The 8,997-nt window shown below is 40.4% G+C and overlaps 1 pseudogene; it reads left to right on the forward strand.

Annotated features, from left to right (window-relative positions):
* The first annotated feature begins 259 nt into the window (after window positions 1-259).
* LOC124557311 lies at window positions 260-377 on the forward strand (annotated as a pseudogene).
* Window positions 378-8,997: the final 8,620 nt, after the last annotated feature.

The raw sequence follows: 8,997 nt of genomic DNA on the forward strand, positions 1-8,997 counted from the left end.
TCAATTACTGGTATATCGGAGCACCATTTAAATAATTTGACAATTCAGAGGCTTCATTTACCAGGATATAGATTGGCTGGATGTTTTTCAAGGAGTTCCTTTCAGGATGGGGCAGTGGCAATGTACGTAAAAAACAGTACTTTATTTGAGTCCATAGATATACCACGGCACTGCACTGAACAGATATTTGAATGTTGTGCAGGGGCAGTTGAATTTAGCGAAACTAATCTTGTAATTGTTGTTGTTTATAGGTCCCCTGGCCGACGGCCTTGCCGCAGTGGTAAAACTGGTTCCCGTCAGATCACCGAAGTTAAGCACTATCGGGCTGGACTAGTATTTGGATGGGTGACCATCTGGTCTACCGAGCACTGTTGGCAAACGGGGTGCACTCAGCCCTTGTGAGGCAAACTGAGGAGCTACTAGATTGAGAATTAGCGCCTCCAGTCTCGGAAGCTGCCATACGGCCGGGAGAGCGGTGTACTGACCACATGACCCTCCATATCCTCATCCGGTGGCGCCTGTGGGCTGAGAATGACACGGCGGGCGGTCGGTATCGTTGGGCCTTCATGGCCTGTTCAGGAGGAGTCTATAGGTCCCCTAACTCCGACTTCAGAGCATTTTACTTTCTAGGAAGTACCAGAAATTAGTTGTCTGTGGTGTCTTCAGTATTAATTTTGTGTATGAAGGTGCAAGAAAAAGGATGTTGGTAGATCTCTTAAATTCATACGATCTGTTGTAGACTGTGTTTTTTCCAACTAGGTTGCGGGGGAACAGTAAGTAGCACAGGCATAGACAATATTTTTATTCGTTCTTCGTTACTAGATGGGCAATCTGTTAGTAAATAATGTTGCATATAATTGCAAACTATGGAGAAAAGTTAATCCAACAGCAATAGGGAGTTTTCCAAAAATTGTCAAGGAACAAGAGTGGCAGGACGTTTATAGTGCCGATAACATAGATGACAAATATAATACTTTCCTTATCACATTTCTTATGCTCTTTGTGAGTTTCTTTCCATTCGAACGTTCTAAACAGGGTACTAGCAGTTAAAGGTAGCCTGTGTGGCTGACTAGTGGATAAGGATATCATATAGAACAAAGCGGGAATTATATCCAAATGTTAGAAGTGGTCAGAATCAAGCTACAGTAACTCGCTAAAAACAGTACTGTAAGGTGTTTAAAAATGTTATTAGGAAGGCAAATAGTATGTGGTATTCAAATAGGATATCTCGTTCACAGAACAAAATTAAAACCACGTGGTCAGTAGTTGTGAAGGAAGTGTCTGGTCAGCAGCACAAGGTCGACGATGTAAAGGCAGTTACTAGTAAAAATAGTTCTGTTGGTCATAAATCAGATATACGTAGAGTATTTAACTATCATTTTCTGAGAATTTCTGGTGAATTAAATAAAAATTTAGTTTCTACGGGGAATCATATAACTTTCTTGGCAAACGCCTTTCCGAGATTGATGTCTGAAGTACCCTCTGTTGTACAGACAAGTGGGAGATTGAGTCACTAATTAAATCACTGAAGACTAAGGATATGATGGAGTGCCTAGCAGAATATTACAGTACTGTGCTGCACATGTTAGCCTTGTATTTAGCCATATTTGTAATTTTTCCTTCAGGAATGGTCAGTTTCCTGAAAGATTAAAGTATTCAGTAGTAAAGCCGCTTTATAAAAAGGGAGAAAAGGATAATGTAGAGAATTTTAAACCTATTTCTATGCCATCAGTGTTTGCTAAAGTTATTGGAAAGGTTGTGTATAAAAGGAAAAATTGATCATTTTATTTCACACGATTTGCTATCAAATGTATAGTTCGGCTTTAGAAGTCGTTTAACAACTGGAAATGCTATATTCTCTTTTCTCTGTGAGGTACTGGATGGGTTAAACAAAAGGTTTCGACGATAGGCATATTTTTAGATTTAACTAAGGCTTTGATTGCGTTGATCACAAAATATTGCTCCAGAAGTTGGACCATTACGGAATATGGGGAGTAGCTCACAATTGCTTCACCTCTTCATTTAGCAACATACAGCAAAAGGCCATTATTCGCAGTGTTGAAACTGGCTGTGATGTGGCGTCTGAGTGGGGTGTAGTCAAGTGGAGCGTGCCCCAGGGATCAGTGTTGGGGCCACTCTTGTTTCTTATTTATATAAATGATATGCCCTCTAGTATTACAGGCAACTCTAAAATATTTCTGTTTGCTGATGACACTAGTTTTGTAGTAAAGGATGTTGTGTGCAACATAGGCTCAGGTTCAGATAGTACTGTTCATGGCATAAGTTCATGGCTTGTAAAAAATAAACTAACCCTAAATCACAGTAAGACTCAATTTTTAGAGTTACTAACACACAATTCAACAAAACCTGACGTTTTAATTTCACAGAATGGGCATATGCTTAGTGAAGCTGATGAATTCATATTTCTAGTTGTTCAGATAGGTAGTAAACCGCTGTGGAAAGCCCACGTTCAGGAACTTGTTCAAAGACTTAATGCTGCCATTTCTACTATTCGAACGCTATCTGAAACAAGTGATCGTTCGACACTAAAATCAGTCAACTTTGCTTATTTTCATTCGCTTTTGTCGTATGATATTATATTTTGGGGTAACTCTTCCCATTCTAAAAGGATATTTTTGGCTCAGAAATGGGCGGTTTGGGCAGTAAGTGGTGTAAGTTTACCAACCTCTCGTCGACCCCTGTTCACGAATCTGGGTATTTTGACATTGGCCTCTCAATATATTGTAATTGCAATTTTATTTATCCTGTAGATCATACATTGTGTGCAGAGAAGCACATGATGGTATAGGACAAGTCAAAAATGGAGATGAGGTGATACATGGTTAAAATGATTTTGACAGTTATCTTACAATGATGCAAGTGTTCATATAATACATGTGTGATGCCAAAAAAACAGAAAAGTGTATAGGTGGATATTTTGTGAAAAATTTAGAATTACACACTATTTCTAAATATGTTTACATTGTTAAGGGAAAGAAACATAGAAGCAAATAACATGGAAATTCAAAAGTACCATATACATTTAAAAATCCATTACTAAACTAAAACAGTAAAGGTGACACACTTCTTTATTAAGGAGTTCAGGTTTCCATACAGAGTACACAACATGAACAGAAGAAATTTTTGTGTTTCAAGATACTCATCTGTACTATAACAACAGTTTGGCAATAAATATTTAAGGACACCAGTTTAAATATTGAACTGTCTTTTATTGTTTTAATATTATTAGGTAGCTTATTGTGCCGTCTGTTTCCGGCACACAGTGGTCCATTCCATTTTAGAGTTGTATATGCATGTTGAACATGTATATCCTGCTTTCTCCTTCTGTTATACAGATGGATCCTCTGATTAGTCGGTACAAGAATGTTGCTATTTTCTAAGATTTTCCTAACAAGTCTTATTACTTGTAACATATATAGACATGGTAGTGGAAGGATGTAAAGTTCCTTGAATAAGGGCTTGCATGAGCTTCTTGCAGCAGCATTTTCTATGGCTCTTAAAATTCTCTTTTAGCAAATAAAACAACTTTTGTTGACAGATGCATTAGATCATATAGGAGTAAAGATCCTGCCTGGGTGAAGTATACATTTTTAGTGTCTCTTTCGAAATATTCCTTACTGTCATTTCTTGTTAACTATATTAGCTTATTCTCAAGAATAAGCAGCTTTCACTCAGTTAATACTCGGCAGAAATCAAACCTGCATTTGGATCGGACTTCCTTAACTGCTGTGCAAAAAGGTGTGCTGCATCCATTTTCAATAACCTACCGCTCGAATTCTAAAATCTTAGCAGTAATCAACGCACCTTCAAATCGGAACTGAAGAGTTTCCTCATGGGTCACTGCTTCTATTCTGTGCAGGAGTTCCTAGAAAAATTAAGCTGATTCTTGTTGTATTGTTAATTGCGTTTACTTAAACTTATGGGTTGCCTCTTTTCGAGTTCATTAACATTTTATTTTTATCTGTTAATATTTTTATGTTGTAATTTTATGTACTGACACTTTCCCTATTTTGATGTTAGTGATTCATTTGTCGCCGGCCGCGGTGGTCTAGCGGTTCTAGGCGCTCAGTCCGGAAGCGGGGGACTGGTACGGTCGCAGGTTCGAATCCTGCCTCGGGCATGGATGTGTGTGATGTTCTTAGGTTAGTTAGGTTTAAGTAGTTCTAAGTTCTAGGGAACTGATGACCACAGATGTTAAGTCCCATAGTGCTCAGAGCCATTTGAACCATTTCATTCATTTGTCACGGTCATCGGCGATAGAAGTCGCTGAGTAAACCTATCTGCGCAGCCTCTTTTTTGACTCTGCATTCAGTAACTGGTCTGAGTTTAGAGGTGAACAGTGTTTTCAACATTCATTCTAGCTCCAGCGACGCGTACGTACTCAGTGTTATACAGCTGCAGCCATATGAACAGGGTCGCATATTGATCCTAAGCGAAGATTGATGGGCGTATCGACTGAACGTTATGCCTCAGATTAGTAGTCGTTGCTTGCGACAGTAGTTTGTGAAACATTCCCATACCTGCAAACAGGTTCTGGACGTCCGCGAAGTACAGACGATTGATAAGATCGACGCAAGCAAGCGTCGGAGGTATACAGAACATCATACAGCGAAGAAATCCGGGGTCATATTGTACCTGCTCTGTCAGCAGGGACCATTGAGAACTGTCTGCTTGCAGCAGGATTATGGTCTCGTGAGCCTCTGTCCAGGCTACCCTTCACAATAGGACACCACCAAGCATGGTCACTCTGGTGTCATGTGAGAAATGTCTGAAGAGTGTGATGGCGGTTTGCTGTCGTCAGTGATGAGAGTAGCTTCTGTCCTCATTCAGATGATAGATGCACACGTGTATGGGGTAGTCACACTGAACTGTCTATTCAGAATTGCGTTCTCCCACGGCACATACAGCATATTGTTGGCTTTATGGCGTGGGTGGGGGGGCGGAATCAGTTAAACTCGCGGTAACATTTGGTGTTTCTGCAGGGTTAAGTAATCAGTTCTTGTTACATTTCACACCCTGTTAGTCCCATGCTACCGCCATTTCTTGCGCGTCCACTATGGCTGTTGCGACGTAGCGTGCTCTTCGTGTTGCACACCAACTGCCGTTGTCAGTAACATCACTTATCTTTCGCCAACTGAAATCGTATGGGACATGATGAAGGGGAAAATTATTAGTTCTCCAAGGCCTACGAGACATACTGCCGAAGTGCAACAAAGGTTGCAAGATGCCTGGAACAAGCTATGGCTGGATACCATTCGGCACTTCATATTCGTTTGTAGTTTAGAACTAAGCACTCATGCGGCTGATTGGACACATTTCCTTTGACCTGTGAGTTTCATTTGGTCTAAATTCGTTATCATATACAACTACAATGATGAACTACCTCTCGCTTTATTTTTCTATAAAATGACCTTGTCTTTGAGGGTGTTAAATTTATTTTCGGTATTATAGTTAATTAAGCACGGTTTGAATAAAGTAGTCTGTCGGTGGCAGATATCGTCAGGCAGGCTTCTCTTCATGCAGTCTCTATGTTTCTTATTAGTAATACCACACTTAGTCCCAAGTTACGAGATCTTGAAGAACTGTGGCGGTACAACAGGGAATACGTGGCTTAAGTGCGTCCCAGAGGGTGACAAAACACAACGGGAGTCTTCCACTGGATCTTCGACCGTCCAAGCGTACTAACATGGTAACCTTATGAAGAGGATCATTAATGTAGTAAGTCTGCAATTTTATGCTGATTTTTTCTGGGTAGTTTGTCACAAAACATGTTCAGTCGTTTACATATGTAGTGCTGAGTTGCTGCCCGAATAGCTACAAAAATGGTTCAAATGGCTCTGAGCACTATGGGATTTAACTTCTGAGGTCATCAGTCCCCTAGAACTTAGAACTACTTAAACGTAACTAACCAAAGGACATCACACACATCCATGCCCGAGGCAGGATTCGAACCTGCGACCGTTGCGGTCGCGTAGTTCCAGACTGTAGCGCCTAGAACCGCTCGGCTATCCCGGCCGGCCCCGAGTAGCTACAGCAGCAGCTCGACTGTACGTTAAGGCATTCACATAGTGCAGTGGGAAAACAGGTTACATATCAATCATTCTACGGATCGGAGCGTGGAATGTCAGATCCCTTAATCGGGCAGGTAGGTTAAAAAATTTAAAAAGGGAAATGGATAGGTTAAAGTTAGATATAGTGGGAATTAGTGAAGGTCGGTGGCAGGAGGAACAAGACTTTTGGTCAGGTGATTACAGGGTTATAAATACAAAATCAAATAGGGGTAATGCAGGAGTAGGTTTAATAATGAATAAAAAAATAGGAGTGCGGGTTAGCTACTACAAACAGCATAGTGAACGCATTATTGTGGCCAAGATAGACACAAAGCCCATGCCTACTACAGTAGTACAAGTTTATATGCCAACTAGCTCTGCAGATGACGAAGAAATTGATGAAATGTATGACGAGATAAATGAAATTATTCAGGTAGTGAAGGGAGACGAAAATTTAATAGTCATGGGTGACTGGAATTTGTCAGTAGGAAAAGGTAGAAAAGGAAACATAGTAGGTGAATATGGATTGGGGGGAAGAAATGAAAGAGGAAGCCGACTGGTAGAATTTTGCACAGAGCATAACTTAATCATAGCTAACACTTGGTTCAAGAATCATAAAAGGAGGTTGTATACCTGGAAGAATCCTGGAGATACTAAAAGGTATCAGATAGATTATATAATGGTAAGACAGAGATTTACGAACCAGGTTTTAAATTGTAAGACATTTCCAGGGGCAGATGTGGATTCTGACCACAATCTATTGGTTATGAACTGCAGATTGAAACTGAAGAAACTGCAAAAAGGTGTGAATTTAAGGAGATGGGACCTGGATAAACTGAAAGAACCAGAGGTTGTACAGAGTTTCAGGGAGAGCATAAGGGAACAATTGACAGGAATGGGGGAAGAAATACAGTAGATGAAGAATGGGTAGCTCTGAGGGATGAAGTAGTGAAGGCAGCAGAGGATCAAGTAGGTAAAAAGACGAGGGCTAGTAGAAATCCCTGGGTAACAGAAGAAATATTGAATTTAATTGATGAAAGGAGAAAATATAAAAATGCAGTAAATGAAACAGGCAAAAAGGAATACAAACGTCTCAAAAATGAGATCGACAGGAAGTGCAAAATGGCTAAGCAGGGATGGCTAGAGGACAAATGTGAGGATGTAGAGGCTTGTCTCACTAGGGGTAAGATAGATACTGCCTACAGGAAAATTAAAGAGACCTTTGGAGAGAAGAGAACCACTTGTATGAATATCAAGAGCTCAGATGGCAACCCAGATCTAAGCTAAGAAGGGAAGGTAGAAAGGTGGAAGGAGTATCTAGTGGGTTTATACAAGAGCGATGTACTTGAGGACAATATTATGGAAATGGAAGAGGATGTAGAAGAAGATGAAATGGAAGATAAGATACTTCGTGAAGAGTTTGACAGAGCACTGAAAGACGTGAGTCGAAACAAGGCCCCGGGAGTAGACAACATTCCATTAGAACTACTGATGGCCTTGGGAGAGCCAGTCATGACAAAACTCTACCATCTGGTGAGCAAGATGTATGAGACAGGCGAAATATCCTCAGACTTCAAGAAGAATATAATAATTCCAATCCCAAAGAAAGCAGGTGTTGACAGATGTGAAAAATACCGAACTATCAGTTTAGTAAGTCACGGCTGCAAAATACTAACGCGAATTCTTTACAGACGAATGGAAAAACTGGTAGAAGCGGACCTCGGGGAAGATCAGTTTGGATTCCGTAGAAATGTTGGAACACGTGAGGCAATACTAACCTTACGACTTATCTCAGAAGAAAGATTAAGAAAAGGCAAACCTACGTTTCTAGCATTTGTAGACTCAGAGAAAGCTTTTGACAACGTTAACTGGAATACTCTCTTTCAAATTCTGAAGGTGGCAGGGGTAAAATACAAGGAGCGAAAGGCTATTTACAATTTGTACAGAAACCAGATGGTAGTTATAAGAGTCGAGGGGCATGAAAGGGAAGCAGTGGTTGGGAAAGGAGTGAGACAGGGTTGTAGCCTCTCCCCGATGTTATTCAATCTGTATATTGAGCAAGCAGTAAAGGAAACGAAAGAAAAATTCGGAGTAGGTATTAAAATTCATGGAGAAGAAGTAAAAACTTTGAGGTTCGCCGATGACATTGTAATTCTGTCGGAGACAGCAAAGGACTTGGAAGAGCAGTTGAACGGAATGGACAGTGTCTTGAAAGGAGGATATAAGATGAACATCAACAAAAGCAAAACGAGGATAATGGAATGTAGTCAAATTAAATCGGGTGATGCTGAGGGGATTAGATTAGGAAATGAGACACTTAAAGCAGTAAAGGAGTTTTGCTATTTAGGGAGTAAAATAACTGATGATGGTCGAAGTAGAGAGGATATAAAATGTAGACTGGCAATGGCAAGGAAATCGTTTCTGAAGAAGAGAAATTTGTTAACATCTAGTATAGATTTAAGTGTCAGGAAGTCGTTTCTGAAAGTATTTGTATGGAGTGTAGCCATGTATGGAAGTGAAACATGGACGATAAATAGTTTGGACAAGAAGAGAATAGAAGCTTTCGAAATGTGGTGCTGCAGAGGAATGCTGAAGATTAGATGGGTAGATCACATAACTAATGAGGAGGTGCTGAATAGGATTGGGGAGAAGAGGAATTTGTGGCACAACTTGCCTAGAAGAAGGGATCGGTTGGTAGGACATGTTTTGAGGCATCAAGGGATCACAAATTTAGCATTGGAGGGCAGCGTGGAGGGTAAAAATCGTAGAGGGAGACCAAGAGATCAATACACTAAGCAGATTCAGAAGGATGTAGGTTGCAGTAGGTACTGGGAGATGAAGAAGCTTGCACAGGATAGAGTAGCATGGAGAGCTGCATCAAACCAGTCTCAGGACTGAAGACCACAACAACAACATCAAATAAGTT

The sequence above is a fragment of the Schistocerca americana genome, chromosome X, assembly GCF_021461395.2.
Source record: "Schistocerca americana isolate TAMUIC-IGC-003095 chromosome X, iqSchAmer2.1, whole genome shotgun sequence".
Classification (NCBI taxonomy): Eukaryota; Metazoa; Arthropoda; class Insecta; order Orthoptera; family Acrididae; genus Schistocerca; species Schistocerca americana.